This window comes from Lissotriton helveticus, chromosome 4_1 (assembly GCF_964261635.1).
Source record: "Lissotriton helveticus chromosome 4_1, aLisHel1.1, whole genome shotgun sequence".
NCBI classification, from domain to species: Eukaryota; Metazoa; Chordata; class Amphibia; order Caudata; family Salamandridae; genus Lissotriton; species Lissotriton helveticus.
The window spans coordinates 1,797,592,526-1,797,612,225 of record NC_136063.1 but is presented as its reverse complement, the minus strand read 5'-3'; positions in this window follow the sequence as shown (position 1 = coordinate 1,797,612,225).

The following is a 19,700-nucleotide window of genomic DNA, read 5'->3' as shown; positions in this document are numbered from 1 at the left end:
TATTCTGCACCTTTCTTGCCTCTTTCTGCACTTCTCTTCCCTCTTTGTTTAGTACACCCTCTGCTGTCAGGACCTCTCTAGCCTCTTTATGCACCTGTCTTGCCTCTTTCTGCACCTCACTTGCCTCTTTCTGCATATCTTTTGTCTCTTTCAGCACCTCTGCTGCCTCTTTATGTACCTCTTTTGCCTCTTACTGCACCTCTCTTGCCTCTTTCTGCACCTCTCTTCCCTCTTGCTGTAGCTCGCTCTTTTCATTCTGCACCCCCTTGCCTCTTTCTCCACTTCTCTTGCTTCTTTCTACATCTCACTCTTCTTTCTACACCTCTCCTACACCTCTCCTGCCTTTTTCTGTACTTCTCTTTCATCTTTCTGTACCTCTCTTGCTTCTGTCTGGAGCTCTATCTCTTTTTTCTGCATCTCTTGCCTTTTTCTACACTTCTCTTGCCTCTTTCCGCACCTTTCTTCTTTCTGCATCTCTCTTGTCTCTTTCTGCACCTCACTTGCCTTTTTATGCTTTTCTCTTGCCTTTTCTGCACCTCACTTGCCTTTTTATGTTCTTCTCTTACCTCTTTCTGTACCTCACTTGCCTATATCTGCACCTTGCTTTTCTACTCAACTCTTGCCTCTTTCCGTACCTCTCTGGCCTCTTTCTGCACCTCTCTTGCCTCTTTCTGTACCTCCCATGCTTCTTTCTGTACTTCTCTTGGGTCTTTCTGCAGCTCACTCTCTTCTTTGTGTACCTCTCTTGCCTCTTTCTGCACCTCTCTTGGCCTCTTTCTGCACCTCACTTGCCTCTTTCTGCATATCTCTTGTCTCTTTCAGCAACTCTCTAGCCTCTTTTTGCACCTCTCTTCCCGCTTTCCGTAGCTCACTCTCTTCTTTATGTAGCCCTCTTGCCTCTTTCTGCACTTCTCTTGATTTTTTCTACAGCTCACTCTTTTTTATACACCTCTCCTGCCTCTTTCTGTACTTCTCTTTCATCTTTCTGCACCTCTCTTGCTTCTTTCTGGAGCTCTCTCTCTTTTTTCTGCATCTCTCTTGCCTCTTTCTGTACCTCTCTTGCCTCTTTCTGGAGCTCTCGCTCTTTTTTTCTGCATCTCTCTTGCCTCTTTCTGCATCTCTCTTACCTCTTTATGCACCTCACTTGCCTCTTTATGCTCTTCTCTTGTCTTTTCTGCACCTCACTCTTCTTTATGCACCTCTCTTGCCTCTTTCTGTACTTCTCTTTCATCTTTCTGTACCTCTCTTCCCTCTTTCTGTAGCTCACTCTCTTCTTTCTGCAGCCCTCTTGCCTCTTTCTGCACTTCTCTTGCTTTTTTCTACAGCTTACTCTTCTTTATGCACCTCTCTTGCTACTTTCTGTACTTCTCATTCATCTTTCTTTACATCTCTTGCCTCTTTTTGCACCTCACTTGCCTCTTTCTGTACCTCTTTTGCCTCTTTCTGTATCTCACTCTCTTCTTTCTGCACCTCTCACCTCTTTCTACACCTCTGTTGCCTCTTTCTGCACCTCTCTTACCTCTTTCTAGATAATTCCTGTCTCTTTCTATTCTTCTCATGCATCTTTCGGCACTTGTCTTGCCTCTTTCTACACCACTCTTGCCTCTTTCTGCATCTCTCTTTATTCTGTACCTCTCTTGCCTCTTTCTGCACATCTGTTGCCTCTTTATGTACCCCTCTTGCCTCTTTATGGATCTCTCTTGCCGCATTCTGAAAGTCTTGTGTCCTGCTACACCTCTATTGCCTCTTTCTGCACCAATCTTGTCTCTTTCTATACCTCTCTTGCTTCTTTCTGCAGCTCACTCTCATATTACTGCACCTATCTTGCCTCTTTCTGCACCTCTCTTGCCTCTTTTTGCACTTCTCTTCCTTTTTTCTGTACCTTTCTTCCCATTTCTACACCTCTCCTGCCTTTTTCTATACCTTTCTTCATGTTGCTGTACCTCTCTTTCCTCTCTATGACCTCTCTTGTCTCCTTCTGCTATTCGTTTGCCTCTTCATGCATCTTAAGTGCATCTTTCTGCACGTTTGTTCCTCTTTCTGCAACTGCTTGCCTCTTTCTATACCTATTACCTCTTTCTGCACCCCTCTTGCCTCTTTCAGCACATCTGTTTCCTATTTCTGAACCTCTCATGCCTCTTTCTACATCTCACTATCTTCTATTCTGCACCAGTCTTGCCTCTTTCTCTACTTCTCTTCCCTCTTTGTGTAGCTCACTCTCTTCTGTCAGCACCTCTCTAGCCTCTTTATGCATATCTCTTGCCTCTTTTTGCACCTCTCTTGCTCTTTCTGCAACTCTCTTCCCTCTTTCTGTAGCTTATCTCTTCTTTCTGCACCCCTCTTGCCTCTTCTGCACTTCTCTTGCTTCTTTCTACAGCTCACTCTTCTTTCTGTTCCTCTCACACCTCTTTACGTACTTCTCTTTCATCTTTCTGCACCGCTCTTGCCTCTTTCTAGAGCTCACTCTTTTCTTTCTGCATCTCTCTTGATTCTTTCGGCACCTCTCTTGCTTCTTTCTGCACCTTTCTTCTTTCTGGTTCTCTCTTCCCTCTTTCTGCACCTCACTTGCATCTTTATGTTCCTCTTTTACCTCTCTCTGTACCTCACTTGCCTCTTTCCGTACCTCTCTTGCCTCTTTCTGCACTTCTCTTGCCTCTTTCTGCACCTCTCTTGCCTCTTTCTGCAGTTCACTCTCTTCTTTGTGTAGCTCTCTTGCCTCTTTCTGCATCTCAATCAATCAATCAATCTCTGAACTTGTAAAGCGCACTGCTCACCCATGAGGGTCTCAAGGTGCTGAGGGGGGCTGCTGCTACTGTTTGAAGAGCCAGGTCTTGAGGAGCTTCCTGAAGGTGAGCAGGTCCTGGGTCTGTCGCAGGTGGGTAGGGAGGGTGTTCCATGTCTTGGCAGCGAGTAAGAAGAAGGATCTGCCTCTGGAGGTGGTACGCTGGATTTGCGAGACATCGGCGAGGGCGAAGCTGGCAGAGTGCTTTGTGAGCATGGGTGAGGAGCTTGAAGGTGATCCTCTTGTTGATGGGGATCCAGTGAAGGTCTCTGAGGTGGGGGTGATGGGGCTGCATCGGGGGAGGTTGAGGATCAGGCGGGCCGAGGCGTTCTGGATGCGTTGTAGTCGCTGTAGGTGTTTGGTCGGGATTCCTGCGTAAAGTACGTTGCCGTAGTCCAGCCTGCTGCTGACGAGGGCTTGGGTCACCGTTCTTTTGGTTTCGATCAGGATCCACTTGAAGATCATGCGGAGCATGCAAAGGGTGTTGTAGCAGGAGGAGGAGACGGCGCTGACCTCTTTGGACATGGAGAGGGAGGAGTCGAGGATGAATCCCAAGTTGCGTGCGTGGTCCGCTGGCGTCGGTGCTGTTTCTAGTGTTGTCGGCCACCAGGAGTCGTCCCAGGCAGATGGGGTAAGGCTGAGGATAAGGACTTCCATCTTGTCCGAATTCAGCTTCAGGCGGCTGCTCCTCATCCACTCGGTGACTGCCTTCATACCGTCGTGGAGGTTGGTTTTGGTGGTATGCGGGGCCTTGGTAAGGGAGAGGATGAGCTGGCTGTCGTTGGCGTAGGAGATGATGTTCAGGTCATGTTGGCGGGCCACTTGTGCGATGGGAGCCATGTAGATGTTGAACAGCGTCGGGCTGAGGGATGAGCCCTGGGGTACACCGCTGATGAGGTTGGTAGCTTTGGATCGGTAGGGTGGGAGGTGGACCCTCTGGGTTCTGTCAGAGAGGAAGGAAGTGGTCCAGTTCAGGACTTTCTCCTGAATACCGGCTTCTTGGAGGCGTGTTCTTAGTGTGTGGTGGCAGACCGTGTCGAAGGTGGCAGACAGGTCCAGGAGGATGAGGGCTGAGGTTTTGCCGTGTTCTAGTTGGCATCAGATGTCGTCTGTGGCGGCAATGAGGGCTGTCTCGGTGCTGTGGTTCTGTCTGAAACCTGATTGCGATGGATCTAGGATGTTGTTGTCCTTGAGGTGGCAGGTCAGCTGTATGTTGGTGATTTTCTCAATGACCTTCACCGGTAAGGGGAGCAGGGAGATGGGGCGGAAGTTCTTGAGGTCCTTGGGGTCTGCCTTGGGCTTTTTGAGGAGGGCGTTGATTTTGGCATGCTTCTAGCTTTCCGGTTATGTCGCTGAGTCAAAGGAGATGCTCATGACCTTTCGTAGTTGGGGTGCGATGGTGGCATCTGCTGAACACATGGTGTGGGCAGGGGTCTGCTGGCGATCCCGAGTAGATGGAGTTCATGATCTTTCATGCCTCATTGTCGTTGACGTGGGCCCAGGAGGTCAGCGGGTTGGTGCACGTGGTGTTCGGTGTGGGGTCTGTTGTGGTCGGGGCTGGTGGTGCGTTGAAACTGTCGTGGATGTCGATGATCTTGCGGTGGAGGAAGGTGGCCAGTGAGTCGCACAGTCCTTCCGAGGGGGGGATGTCATTGGTGTTGGCGCTGGGGTTGGAGAGTTCCTTGATGATGCTGAAGAGCTCTTTGCAATCGTGTGCGTTGTTGTCCAGGTGGGCTTTGAAGGAGGATCTCTTGGTTGTTCTGATGAGTTGGTGGTGTCTGCGAATGGCGTCCTTGTGGGCAGCGTAGTTGTCTGATGTGCGGTCTTGGAGCCATTTTTTCTCTAGCATCCGGCATGTGTGTTTGGAGGTCTGGAGTTCTTTGGTGAACCAGGAGGCTTTTTTGCTGGAGTGGTTGATGGTGGGCTTCTTTAGCGGAGCAAGGGTGTTGGCCCAGTCTTCGATCCACTGTCTGAGGTTTCGGCGTTGATGTCTGGATCGGTGGGGTCGGTTGGTGGGTCCAGGGCGAGGGCGGCGTCCAGTTGGTTCTCAGTGATTTTTCCTCAGCTGCAGCGAGGTAGCTGTTGAGTGTGGTGGTGCGTGGTTCCTTTCTTGAATGTGAAATGGATGCAGTGGTGGTTGGTCCAGTGGAGTTCGGTAATGTGGTTGAAGGCGACGTGGGTGCTTGTGGAGAAGATAGGGTAGAGAGTGTTGCAGGCAGCATGGGTGGGTTCTGTGACGAGTTTTCAGAGGCCGAGGTTGACGATCAGGGTGGCAGAGTTGGTGTTGTTGTTGTTTTCGAGGTGGTAGTTCAGGTCCCCGAGGAGGATGTAGTCCATGGAGGACAGTGCGTGGGTGCAGGCGAGGTCGGCAATGGAATCGCTGAACAGGGCCCGGGGTCCAGGAGGTCTGTAGACGAGTGTTCCTCTGAGAGTGGTGTTGGGGTCAGTGTGGATCCGGAAGTGGAGGTGTTCGGCGAGTTGAGAGAGTCATCTGCGAGGGTGTGGACCTGGAGTGTGGACTTGTGTACGATGGCTATTCCTCCTCTGATTCCATTGATGCGATCCCTGCGGTTGATCTTGTAGCCGTCTGAGATGGCTATGGTGATGTCCGGTGCCGAGGATTCGTTCCACCAGGTCTCAGTCAGGAAAGCCCTGTCTGGGACCGTTGTGTCGAGTAGGTCTCAAAGCTTGACGGCGTGTTTGCGTGCGGAGCGGGTGTTGAGGAGTATACAGCGGAGGTGGTTGGGTCCAGTCCTTGAAGGTTCAGCACCTCTGTTGCCTCTTTATGTACCTCTCTTGCCTCTTTCTGCACCTCTTGTGCCTCTTTCTGCACCTCTCTACCCTCTTTCTGTTGCTCACTCTCTTCTTTCTGAACCCCTCTTGCCCCTTTCTGCACTTCTCTTGCTTCTTTCTACACCTCACTCTTCGTTCTGCACCTATCTTGCCTCTTTCTGTACTTCTCTTTCATCTTTCTGCACCTCTCCTTTCTACAGCTCACTCTTCTTTCTGCACCTCTCTTGCCTCTTTCTGTACTTCTCTTTCATCTTTCTGCACCTCTCTCTCTTGCCTCTTTCTGTAGCTTACTCTCTTATTTCTGCACCTCTCTTTCCTCTGTCTGCACCTTTCTTCTTCTTTCTGCACCTCTCTTGCCCCTTTCTGCCCCTCGCTTGCCTTTCTATCTAACTCTTGCCTCTTTCTGTACCTCTTTTGCCTCTTTCTGCACTTATCTTGCCTCTTTATGCACCTCTCTTGCCTCTTTCTGTACCTCTAATGCCTCTTTCTGTACTTCTCTTGGGTCTTTCTGCAGCTCACTCTCTTCTTTGTGTACCTCTCTTGCCTCTTTCTGTACCTCTATTGCCTCTTTCTGCAGCTCACTCTCTTGTTTCTGCTGCTCTTCTACCTCTTTCTGGACCTCTCCTCCCTCTTTGTGAACATGTCTTCTGCACGTCTCTTGTCTCTTGTTGTACTTCTCTTGCCTCTTTTTACTATTCTCTTTCCTTTACTTCACTTACTTCTTTCAGCACCCTTCAGCCTCTTTCTGTACCTATCTTGACTCTTTCTACACCTCTTACCACTTTCTGTACCACTCCTACCTCTTTCCGTACCTCTCCTGCCACTTTCTGCAGCTCACTCTCTTTTTTCTGCACCTCTCTTGCCTCTTTTTGCACAACTCTTCCCTTATTTTGCAGCTCACTCTCTTCTATCTGTATCTCTCTTTTCTCTTTTGCACCTCTCTTGCCTCTTTTTGCACATCTCTTGCCTCTTTCTGTACCTCTCTTCTTTCTGCATCTCTCTTGTCTCTTTCTGCACCTGTCTTGCCTCTTTATGCACCTCACTTGCCTCTGCCTGCACTTGCTTCTTTCTGCAGCTCACTCTCTTTTTTCTGTACCTCTCTTGCCTCTTTCTGCACCTCACTTGCCTCTTTCTGCAGCTCACTCTCTTTTTTCTGTACCTCTCTTCCCTCACTCTGTAGTTCACTCTCTTGTATCTGTAACCCTTGTGCCTCTTCCTAGACATCTCTTGCATCTTTCTGTACCACTCTTGCCTCTTTGTATTCCTCTCTTGCAACTTTCTGTACCTCATTTGCCTCTTTCTGCAGCTCACTCTCTTCTTTCTGTACCTCTCTTGCCTTTTTCTGTACCTCTCTTCTTTCTGTACCTCTCTTGTCTCTTTCTGCACCTGTCTTGCCTCTTTATGCACCTCACTTGCCTCTGCATGCGCTGCTCTTGCTTCTTTCTGCAGCTTACTTTTTTTCTGCACCTCTCTTGCCTCTTTCGGCACCTCACTTGCATCTTTTGGCAGCTCACTCTTTTTTTTCTGTACCTCTCTTCTCTCACTCTGTAGCTCACTCTACCGTATCTGTAACCCTCGTGCCTCTTTCTAGATATCTCTTGCATCTTTCTGTACCACTCTTTCCTCTTTGTATTCCTTTCCATTTGCCTCTTTCTGCAACTCACTCTCTTCTTTCTGTACCGCTCTTCCCTCAATCTATAGCTCACTCTCTTCTATCTGTATCTCACTTGCCTCTTTCTAGACATCTCTTGCCTCTTTCTGTACCACACTTGCCTCTTTCTATTCCTCTCATGCATCTTTCTGTACCGCCCTTACTTCCTTACACACCTCTCTTGCCTCTGTCTGCACTTCTCGTCCTTCTTTCTGCACCTCTCTTGCCTATTTCTGCACCTCACATGCCTCTTTCTGCCGCTTACTCTCTTCTTTATGTACCTCTCTTGACTCTTTCTAGACTTCTCTTGCCTCTTTCTGGATCACTCTTGCCTCTTTCTGCACCTCTCTTGCCTCTTTCTGCACCTCTCTTCTTTCTATACCTCTCTTGCCTCTTTCTGCATATCTGTTGCCTCTTTATGCACCTCTCTTGACTATGTCCGCACTTCTCTTGCTTCTTTATGCAGCTCACTCTCTTTTTTCTGCACCTCTCTTGCCTCTCTCTGTAGCTCACTCTCTTCTTTCTGAAACTCTTTTGCCTCTTTCTGCACCTCTCTTCCCTCTTTTTGCAGCCCATTCTCTTCTTTCTGCTCCGCTCTTGCCTCTTTCTGTATTTTTCTTGCTGTTTTCTGTACCTCTCTCGCCTCTTTCTGAACCTCTCATGCCTCTTTCTGCAAATCTCTTGGGTATTTCTGTAGCTTACTCTCTCCTTTCTGTAACTCTCTTACCCCTTTTTGTCCCTCTCTTGCCTCTTTCTGCACCTCTCTTGCCTATTTCTGCAGCTCACTCTCTTATTTCGGCACCTCTCGTGTCTCTTTCTGAATATTTCTTCCTCTTTATGTACTTCTCTTGCCTCTTGTTGCACCTCTCTTGAATCTTTTTACAATTCTCTTGCCTATTTCTTCTGCTCACTTGCTTGTTTCTGTGCCTTTCGTCCTCTTTCTATAGCTCTCTTGACTCTTTCTTTACCTCTTATCTCTTTCTGCACCCCTCTTGCCTCTTTCTCCACCTCACTTGCCTCTTTCTGTACCTCTCTTGCTTCTTTCTGTAGCTCACTCTCTTCTTTCTGCATCTCTCGCCTCTTTCTACACCTCTCTTGCCATTTTTCTACTCCTCGTTTGCCTCTTTCTGCACCTCACTTCATTCTGTACCTCTCTTGCCTATTTCTGCACATCTGTTGCCTTTTTCTGCTCCCCTCTTGCCTCTTTATGGACCCCTCTTGCCTCGTTCTGCACCAATCTTGTCTCTTTCTATACCTCTCTAGCTTCTTTCTGCAGCTCACTCTCATCTTACTGCACCTATCTTGCCTCTTTCAGCACCTCTCTTGCCTCTTTCTGCACTTCTTTTCCTTTTTTCTGTACCTTTCTTCCCGTTTCTGCAACTCTGCTGCCTCTTTCTACACCTTTCTTCCTGAAGCTGTACCTCTTTTTCCTCCTTATATACTTCTCTCGCCTCCTTCTGCTATTCTCTTGCCTCTTCATGTACCTTAAGTGAGTTTTTCTGCACCTTTCATCCTCTTTCTGCACCTTCTTGCCTCTTACTACAAATATTCCCTCTTTCTGCACCCCTCTTGCCTCTTTCTACACGTCTCTTGACTCTTTCTGAACCTCTTCTGCCTCTTTCTACAGCTCACTGTCTTCTATTCTGCACCTTTCTTGCCTCTTTCTGCACTTCTCTTCCCTCTTTGTTTAGTACACCCTCTGCTGTCAGGACCTCTCTAGCCTCTTTATGCACCTGTCTTGCCTCTTTCTGCACCTCACTTGCCTCTTTCTGCATATCTTTTGTCTCTTTCAGCACCTCTGCTGCCTCTTTATGTACCTCTTTTGCCTCTTACTGCACCTCTCTTGCCTCTTTCTGCACCTCTCTTCCCTCTTGCTGTAGCTCGCTCTCTTTATTCTGCACCCCCTTGCCTCTTTTTCCACTTCTCTTGCTTCTTTCTACATCTCACTCTTCTTTCTACACCTCTCCTACACCTCTCCTGCCTTTTTCTGTACTTCTCTTTCATCTTTCTGTACCTCTCTTGCTTCTGTCTGGAGCTCTATCTCTTTTTTCTGCATCTCTCTTGCCTTTTTCTACACTTCTTTTCCTTTTTTCTGTACCTTTCTTCCCGTTTCTGCAACTCTGCTGCCTCTTTCTACACCTTTCTTCCTGAAGCTGTACCTCTTTTTCCTCCTTATATACTTCTCTCGCCTCCTTCTGCTATTCTCATGCCTCTTCATGTACCTTAAGTGAGTCTTTCTGCACCTTTCATCCTCTTTCTGCACCTTCTTGCCTCTCACTACAAATATTCCCTCTTTCTGCACCCCTCTTGCCTCTTTCTGCACGTCTCTTGACTCTTTCTGAACCTCTTCTGCCTCTTTCTACAGCTCACTGTCTTCTATTCTGCACCTTTCTTGCCTCTTTCTGCACTTCTCTTCCCTCTTTGTTTAGTACACCCTCTGCTGTCAGGACCTCTCTAGCCTCTTTATGCACCTGTCTTGCCTCTTTCTGCACCTCACTTGCCTCTTTCTGCATATCTTTTGTCTCTTTCAGCACCTCTGCTGCCTCTTTATGTACCTCTTTTGCCTCTTACTGCACCTCTCTTGCCTCTTTCTGCACCTCTCTTCCCTCTTGCTGTAGCTCGCTCTCTTCATTCTGCACCCCCTTGCCTCTTTCTCCACTTCTCTTGCTTCTTTCTACATCTCACTCTTCTTTCTACACCTCTCCTACACCTCTCCTGCCTTTTTCTGTACTTCTCTTTCATCTTTCTGTACCTCTCTTGCTTCTGTCTGGAGCTCTATCTCTTTTTTCTGCATCTCTCTTGCCTTTTTCTACACTTCTCTTGCCTCTTTCCGCACCTTTCTTCTTTCTGCATCTCTCTTGTCTCTTTCTGCACCTCACTTGCCTCTTTATGCTTTTCTCTTGCCTTTTCTGCACCTCACTTGCCTTTTTATGTTCTTCTCTTACCTCTTTCTGTACCTCACTTGCCTATATCTGCACCTTGCTTTTCTACTCAACTCTTGCCTCTTTCCGTACCTCTCTGGCCTCTTTCTGCACCTCTCTTGCCTCTTTCTGTACCTCCCATGCTTCTTTCTGTACTTCTCTTGGGTCTTTCTGCAGCTCACTCTCTTCTTTGTGTACCTCTCTTGCCTCTTTCTGCACCTCTCTTGGCCTCTTTCTGCACCTCACTTGCCTCTTTCTGCATATCTCTTGTCTCATTCAGCAACTCTCTAGCCTCTTTTTGCACCTCTCTTCCCACTTTCCGTAGCTCACTCTCTTCTTTATGTAGCCCTCTTGCCTCTTTCTGCACTTCTCTTGATTTTTTCTACAGCTCACTCTTTTTTATACACCTCTCCTGCCTCTTTCTGTACTTCTCTTTCATCTTTCTGCACCTCTCTTGCTTCTTTCTGGAGCTCTCTCTCTTTTTTCTGCATCTCTCTTGCCTCTTTCTGCACCTCTCTTGCCTCTTTCTGGAGCTCTGGCTCTTTTTTCTGCATCTCTCTTGCCTCTTTCTGCATCTCTATTACCTCTTTATGCACCTCACTTGCCTCTTTATGCTCTTCTCTTGTCTTTTCTGCACCTCACTCTTCTTTATGCACCTCTCTTGCCTCTTTCTGTACTTCTCTTTCATCTTTCTGTACCTCTCTTCCCTCTTTCTGTAGCTCACTCTCTTCTTTCTGCAGCCCTCTTGCCTCTTTCTGCACTTCTCTTGCTTTTTTCTACAGCTTACTCTTCTTTATGCACCTCTCTTGCTACTTTCTGTACTTCTCATTCATCTTTCTTTACATCTCTTGCCTCTTTTTGCTCCTCACTTGCCTCTTTCTGTACCTCTTTTGCCTCTTTCTGTATCTCACTCTCTTCTTTCTGCACCTCTCGCCTCTTTCTACACCTCTGTTGCCTCTTTCTGCACCTCTCTTTCCTCTTTCTAGATAATTCCTGTCTCTTTCTATTCTTCTCTTGCATCTTTCGGCACTTGTCTTGCCTCTTTCTACACCACTCTTGCCTCTTTCTGCACCTCTCTTTATTCTGTACCTCTCTTGCCTCTTTCTGCACATCTGTTGCCTCTTTATGTACCCCTCTTGCCTCTTTATGGATCTCTCTTGCCGCATTCTGAAAGTCTTGTGTCCTTCTACACCTCTATTGCCTCTTTCTGCACCAATCTTGTCTCTTTCTATACCTCTCTTGCTTCTTTCTGCAGCTCACTCTCATATTACTGTACCTATCTTGCCTCTTTCTGCACCTCTCTTGCCTCTTTTTGCACTTCTCTTCCTTTTTTCTGTACCTTTCTTCCCATTTCTACACCTCTCCTGCCTTTTTCTATACCTTTCTTCATGTTGCTGTACCTCTCTTTCCTCTCTATGACCTCTCTTGTCTCCTTCTGCTATTCGTTTGCCTCTTCATGCATCTTAAGTGCATCTTTCTGCACGTTTGTTCCTCTTTCTGCAACTGCTTGCCTCTTTCTACACCTATTACCTCTTTCTGCACCCCTCTTGCCTCTTTCAGCACATCTCTTTCCTATTTCTGAACCTCTCATGCCTCTTTCTACATCTCACTATCTTCTATTCTGCACCAGTCTTGCCTCTTTCTCTACTTCTCTTCCCTCTTTGTGTAGCTCACTCTCTTCTGTCAGAACCTCTCTAGCCTCTTTATGCATATCTCTTGCCTCTTTTTGCACCTCTCTTGCTCTTTCTGCAACTCTCTTCCCTCTTTCTGTAGCTTATCTCTTCTTTCTGCACCCCTCTTGCCTCTTCTGCACTTCTCTTGCTTCTTTCTACAGCTCACTCTTCTTTCTGTTCCTCTCACACCTCTTTACGTACTTCTCTTTCATCTTTCTGCACCGCTCTTGCCTCTTTCTAGAGCTCACTCTTTTCTTTCTGCATCTCTCTTGATTCTTTCGGCACCTCTCTTGCTTCTTTCTGCACCTTTCTTCTTTCTGGTTCTCTCTTCCCTCTTTCTGCACCTCACTTGCATCTTTATGTTCCTCTTTTACCTCTCTCTGTACCTCACTTGCCTCTTTCCGTACCTCACTTGCCTCTTTCTGCACTTCTCTTGCCTCTTTCTGCACCTCTCTTGCCTCTTTCTGCAGTTCACTCTCTTCTTTGTGTAGCTCTCTTGCCTCTTTCTGCATCTCAATCAATCAATCAATCACTGAACTTGTAAAGCGCACTGCTCACCCATGAGGGTCTCAAGGTGCTGAGGGGGGCTGCTGCTACTGCTTGAAGAGCCAGGTCTTGAGGAGCTTCCTGAAGGTGAGCAGGTCCTGGGTCTGTGGCAGGTGGGTAGGGAGGGTGTTCCAGGTCTTGGCAGCGAGTAAGAAGAAGGATCTGCCTCCGGAGGTGGTACGCTGGATTTGCGAGACATCGGCGAGGGCGAAGCTGGCAGAGTGCTTTGTGAGCATGGGTGAGGAGCTTGAAGGTGATCCTCTTGTTGATGGGGATCCAGTGAAGGTCTCTGAGGTGGGGGTGATGGGGCTGCATCGGGGGAGGTTGAGGATCAGGCGGGCCGAGGCGTTCTGGATGCGTTGTAGTCGCTGTAGGTGTTTGGTCGGGATTACTGCGTAAAGTACATTGCCGTAGTCCAGCCTGCTGCTGACGAGGGCTTGGGTTACCGTTCTTTAAGCATGGGCGTAAAATCCGCTCCGCTCGCGGATTTTTCGGATTTTCGGCAAATCCGCAATCCGCGAACTCTCGCGAATTTGTCGAAAATCCGTGAATCCGCTCGCGGCGGAATTTTTTGCTTGGTTGCGGCGCGCGGCGTGGTGCACGGCGTTCACTTTCCGTCATTTTAGCGTTTGCCGAGTTGTTTTTCTTTGCGAGTGACGCGCCATTTTAGATCTTGCTGCGTGTTCCCGCGGGAGTTTGTCGCCCGCGAATACGTACTCGCGGCTTGCCACCTTGCACAGCACACCTCGCGAGAGTTCGCAATTGCGAACACGTAGTTGCGGCGGAAAGGAACAATCTCGCACTTGCGAAATAGAGATTTTGCAATTTCGCACAAGAAAATCACCAGCAAACAGGATAAACCTTCAGAAAATTATGATTTTTATCAGAATCACTCCTCAGGTTGACATTTGCATGGCCTTTTTTTTTGCAAGGAGTCCATTTTGGGGGGGGGGGGAGGAAGGAAGTGCCCCACAGTCTCCAACTTCCTGTTCCTGTCCAGCAGGCTCCTCCCAGTGCTTTGTCCATCTCCTGGTCACTTTCATTTGGATCTGGAGCTGGAAGGATTACTTTTTGTGGGTGCTGCTGGATATTTGGATTTGAGGCCTTTTTGACTGTCTTTGGATCACTTTTGGATTAGAAATCAACTTTCACAAGTAAGTTTGTTTGGGGCATTACAGTTGCTGCAAGTACAATTTTGGAACTTTTTCAGAAAATTAAATAAATTATATTGTGGGTAGCCACAGTATCCAGTAGGACCAGGGTTGGTTATGGGTGCATGATACAACTGTTTTGTTGAATTTAAACACCATTGAGGCCATGGATGGGCTGGGATTGTGCAGATTTTATTGTTTTTTGTCGTTTTTTTGGGCCTGCTGGTGTGGCCCTTTGCCCAGGGGTGGTGAGTGTTGCATGGGCCTAGTCTTTCTGTGGGGTGTCTTCTTGAATTTAAACATAATTGAGGCCATGGATGGGCTGGGATTGTGCTTATTTTATTGTTTTTTGTCGTTTTTGGGGGGCTGCTGGTGTGGCCTTTTGCTTGCCCAGGGGTGGTGGTGGTGCATGGACTGAGTGTGCCTGTGGTGTTGTCTCACTCTCTTTGATGTAAACATCATGGATGGCATTGGATTGTGGTGATTTCTGGCTGTTTTTCTGTTTTTTGGGGGTGTACTGTTGATGTGGTCTGTCCATGTGGGTGGTGGTGGTGGCCATCTTGAGTGCTGGCTGGTACAGGCAACATGTGCTTGGGGTGTAAGGGGGCCATTTTGAGGAGAGGCAGTGTCTGAGGCCTGCACTTATTTTGCCTACTTTTCATCCCTTATGCCCAGGGGTAGTGAGTGTTGCATGGGCCTAGTGTTTCTGAGGGGTGTCTTCTTGAATTTAAACACCATTGAGGCCATGGATGGGCTGGGATTGTGCAGATTTTATTGTTTTTTGTCGTTTTTTTGGGCCTGCTGGTGTGGCCCTTTGCCCAGGGGTGGTGAGTGTTGCATGGGCCTAGTCTTTCTGTGGGGTGTCTTCTTGAATTTAAACATAATTGAGGCCATGGATGGGCTGGGATTGTGCTTATTTTATTGTTTTTTGTCGTTTTTGGGGGGCTGCTGGTGTGGCCTTTTGCTTTTCCCAGGGGTGGTGGTGGTGCATGGACTGAGTGTGCCTGTGGTGTTGTCTCACTCTCTTTGATGTAAACATCATGGATGGCATTGGATTGTGGTGATTTCTGGCTGTTTTTCTGTTTTTTGGGGGTGTACTGTTGATGTGGACTGGCCATGTGGGTGGTGGTGGTGGCCATCTTGAGTGCTGGCTGGTACAGGCAACATGTGCTTGGGGTGTAAGGGGGCCATTTTGAGGAGAGGCAGTGTCTGAGGCCTGCACTTATTTTGCCTACTTTTCATCCCTTATGCCCAGGGGTAGTGAGTGTTGCATGGGCCTAGTGTTTCTGAGGGGTGTCTTCTTGAATTTAAACACCATTGAGGCCATGGATGGACTGGGATTGTGCAGATTTTATTGTTTTTTGTCGTTTTTTTGGGCCTGCTGGTGTGGCCCTTTGCCCAGGGGTGGTGAGTGTTGCATGGGCCTAGTCTTTCTGTGGGGTGTCTTCTTGAATTTAAACATAATTGAGGCCATGGATGGGCTGGGATTGTGCTTATTTTATTGTTTTTTGTCGTTTTTGGGGGGCTGCTGGTGTGGCCTTTTGCTTGCCCAGGGGTGGTGGTGGTGCATGGACTGAGTGTGCCTGTGGTGTTGTCTCACTCTCTTTGATGTAAACATCATGGATGGCATTGGATTGTGGTGATTTCTGGCTGTTTTTCTGTTTTTTGGGGGTGTACTGTTGATGTGGACTGGCCATGTGGGTGGTGGTGGTGGCCATCTTGAGTGCTGGCTGGTACAGGCAACATGTGCTTGGGGTGTAAGGGGGCCATTTTGAGGAGAGGCAGTGTCTGAGGCCTGCACTTATTTTGCCTACTTTTCATCCCTTATGCCCAGGGGTAGTGAGTGTTGCATGGGCCTAGTGTTTCTGAGGGGTGTCTTCTTGAATTTAAACACCATTGAGGCCATGGATGGACTGGGATTGTGCAGATTTTATTGTTTTTTGTCGTTTTTTTGGGCCTGCTGGTGTGGCCCTTTGCCCAGGGGTGGTGAGTGTTGCATGGGCCTAGTCTTTCTGTGGGGTGTCTTCTTGAATTTAAACACCATTGAGGCCATGGATGGGCTGGGATTGTGCAGATTTTATTGTTTTTTGTCGTTTTTGGGGGGCTGCTGGTGTGGCCCTTTGCCCAGGGGTGGTGAGTGTTGCATGGGCCTAGTCTTTCTGTGGGGTGTCTTCTTGAATTTAAACATAATTGAGGCCATGGATGGGCTGGGATTGTGCTTATTTTATTGTTTTTTGTCGTTTTTGGGGGGCTGCTGGTGTGGCCTTTTGCTTGCCCAGGGGTGGTGGTGGTGCATGGACTGAGTGTGCCTGTGGTGTTGTCTCACTCTCTTTGATGTAAACATCATGGATGGCATTGGATTGTGGTGATTTCTGGCTGTTTTTCTGTTTTTTGGGGGTGTACTGTTGATGTGGACTGGCCATGTGGGTGGTGGTGGTGGCCATCTTGAGTGCTGGCTGGTACAGGCAACATGTGCTTGGGGTGTAAGGGGGCCATTTTGAGGAGAGGCAGTGTCTGAGGCCTGCACTTATTTTGCCTACTTTTCATCCCTTATGCCCAGGGGTAGTGAGTGTTGCATACTTGCATGTCCCTAGTCTTTCTGTGGGGTGTCTTCAATGTAAACATCATGGATGGCATGGGATTGTGCTCATTTTTCTGTGTTTTGTCGATTTTTTGGGGTGTATAACTGAACTGATGTTCCTCTGTCTTCCATTGCTTTTAGGTGCACAAGAAGACTCAATAGAACCACCAGTGCCAGGAAGAAGTCCTGCAGCGGTGTGTGCAGCATAACGTCACGCGACGTCACGTCTGGACACAGAACCCTCTGCAACTCGTGCAACTGCTGCCTGCTGACCTGCTCTGAAGAAGATGGCCCCAAAAAAAGTAACCCGTAGCTCCTCTAGCAAGAAAGGTGCCAGTAAGGAGCAGAAGAAGCAAGTTACCAAGGACACTGGTGTGCCGCCCGCCCCTTTTTTTGTGAGTAAAAAAAAAAGTATGCCTGCAGCAGCTGCAGCGGGATCTGCTGGGGACCAAGCTGGCAGCAGCACCCCCGCTCCATTGGGCTCAGTGCCACCACCACCACCACGCCAACTTAAGTCCAAGCCCTTGAGTGCTGCAGAGGCAGCCAGTATACTTCTTCAATCACCATCGACCAGTGATGTTGGCTCATCGCAAGAAAGCAGCAGCAATGTCCCTCAATCAACACAGGTTGTTGTAGCTCATCTGACGAGTGTTGAACAACCACAGCGGCAACAACAATCACATGTGCAAGTACAAGCCCAAGTACATGTGGAAGGAGAGGCAGCGCAAGGAGATGCGCATGCAGAGGTGCATGGAGGGTCACAACAAGTGCCCACAATAGTTGTTCCTCCCGAAGTAGGGGCACATCAGGAAATCGACAATCAAGGCGAGGTATCATTTGAGGAAGCCACTCCTCCTGATGATCCTTCATTGTCTTCCACAACCCTAGCAAGGAAGAGATCAAGGGTGGTGTCTACATCCTCTTCAAGCACACCTCCTTCTGATGATACGGATCAAACTTGGGAACCAGCACCACAGCCGTCTGAGAGTGAGGCACACCATGATCCAACAAAGGTACTTAAGCGTAAAAGGAAGCTCGTCCAAAGTCTCAGACTTATGGAGTGTGATGAGGCTCAACAAGAAGTGGCGGATACTGCTGCTGATGAAGACTCTGCCAACGACGACCCAGTCATCATAAAGGTCACTGCAGCCCCAGCGGGCATGCAGCAAACAGACATTTTGACCCTAGCCCGAAGAGCTGCTGCGCGTGATGATGATGATGATGATGTTGTCGATGAGGAGGCAGTGGAAACACCACAATCATTGGAGTTAAGTAGTACACCAACTCGTCCCGCTTCCATATTTCTTTCTGGCAAGAAGAGACCTGCGTCAACCTCGACCTTAATTAGTGGCGGTGAAAGTGGAAAACGTACAAAAGTTGGCCAATCCAGATCCTCCACTTCATCTGGCATTAGCTTCATGACCACCACCACCACCAGTATCGCCGCCTCCTCCAGGTCCCACAGACACTTCAAGTCCCCAGTTTGGGACTTCTTTACTGTTTGTCCCAAAAATCCAAGGTTTGCCATTTGTACCCTTTGTAAGCTTGCAGTTAGTCGTGGTAAGCCAGGTAGCAACTATGGTACCGGCGGCCAGAGTGGTCATCTTGACAGAAAGCACGCTGTCCAATGGTTTGCGCACCTAGCTGCGATCAAGAAAGGCCAAAATCAAGGAAACGTTGATGTTTCATCTGATGTTGACGAGCAGGAAGAAGACGTGTCAAACACTTCCCTTACACCCAGTACCCCTCTCAGCAGCACACCCAATGTGAGGCACACTAAGAGTGTTGGAGCGAGTGAGACACCAACGCACAAAAGTTCACCAGCGAGCAAAATTGGGTCAACGAAGTCATTATCAGCCCGTAAATGCTTGGTCCAGGGCAACATTAGAACAATGCTTACTTCAGAGGTGCCATATGAACGCAACCACCCACTGACGCGTCTGTATAACACTAAGCTGGCTAAAATGCTAGCTGTGGACCTTCTACCTTTTTCTTTTGTAGAAGCGGTAGGTTTTCTTGAATTAGTTGCAACGCTCTGCCCTAAATGGAAGGTTCCGAGCCGGTTCTATTTTGCCAGAGTTGCGGTTCCAGCACTACATGAAGATGTGCTGCAGGCGATTGGGGCAGCTTTGCAGAAGAGTGCTGTTCACACAATACATCTGACAACAGACATGTCGACCAGTGGCCCAGGCGATGATTACATGTGCATCACTGCACACTGGGTCTCTTTTTCAGGTGTTATAGCAAAGCTAAACGCAGGTGTTGACCCGGACCAAGTTTTCAAAGCTGCTCGGAAACATGCAACACTAGCCATGTTTGCCTTGGAGAAAAGTCACACAGCAGAAAACCTTTTGGAAGAGTTTGACAAAAAGGTGTTGTCAACGCTATCCCCCCTAAAACGCAAGATTGGTTATGTTTCCACGGATAATGGCGCCAATGTAGTTAAGGCCATGTTACAGGGTCACCATGTTAGAGTGCCGTGTTTGGCGCACTGTATCAACCTGGTAGTTCAAAAATTCTTGAGTGATAAAGAGAGTCCAGCGTTCGAGGTAATGGCCACCTGCCGCAAAATGTGCAACCATTTCAGCCATTCTTTTAAGGCCCGGAAGCATCTGCGGAGACTGCTACTTCAACGTGGAATGCCAGTGAAAGCACTCATCCAGGAGGTGGCAACACGTTGGAACTCAACCTTCTACATGCTTGAGCGTCTGCATGAGCAGTATACGGTACTCGATCACTATTTCTTGACAGAGGCTACATCTCAGAAGGAGGACCTGCGGATGAGTAAGGCGCAATGGGCCATAGTTAAAAGCCTGACAGACATGCTTCGTCCTTTTGAGTTCTTCACGCGTGCAGTCAGCCAGGAGGACTGTAATTTGGGAAAAGCTATCCCATTGTTGTGCATACTGGAGCACCAACTGATGGCGGTTTCTTCTGAGTTTGAAAAAGATGAAAAAAAAAAAAACATTTCATTTTGTCTGAGAAATTATTACATCGCCTACGTGGTGATGAACGTCTTAAAAACATCAACTCAGATCAGCATTACATTTGTGCTACTATTCTGGATCCACGCTACAAAAAGGCGCTGGCAGACAACGCATTCTTTCCTTTCGCTGATGCAGATGTTCAAAAGTACAAACATTGGTTAGCCTGGTCAGCCAAGAGGTTTGAAAAAGAACGGCAGGTTATTGAAGGAGAAGCCAGTACATCAGCATCAGCATCAGCAGGCCATCCGCAGTCACAAGAATCCACTTCTGCACCTGTGGCTGGGGCACAAGTGACCTCTCAGCCGTTAAAGACACCGGCAACTGGATCATCTGCACCACACACAATGACAACACTAACAGTGGCTGGGGAGGAGGATTGGCTAAGTTTGATGGGGTATGGTTCTCGAAAAAATGTCACAGGCACAGCAAAAAGTAAGCAAAGTGGAGGAACAGTTGATGACCTTGAGTCGATGGTGCAGGACTATCTGAATGACTCAACAGTGGTCTTTCTTAATGAGGAGCCATTGCAGTATTGGCATGGCAAAAAACAATTGTGGCCACAGCTCTACAACCTGGCTATAAACTATTTGTCTTGCCCACTCGCAAGTGTGTCTT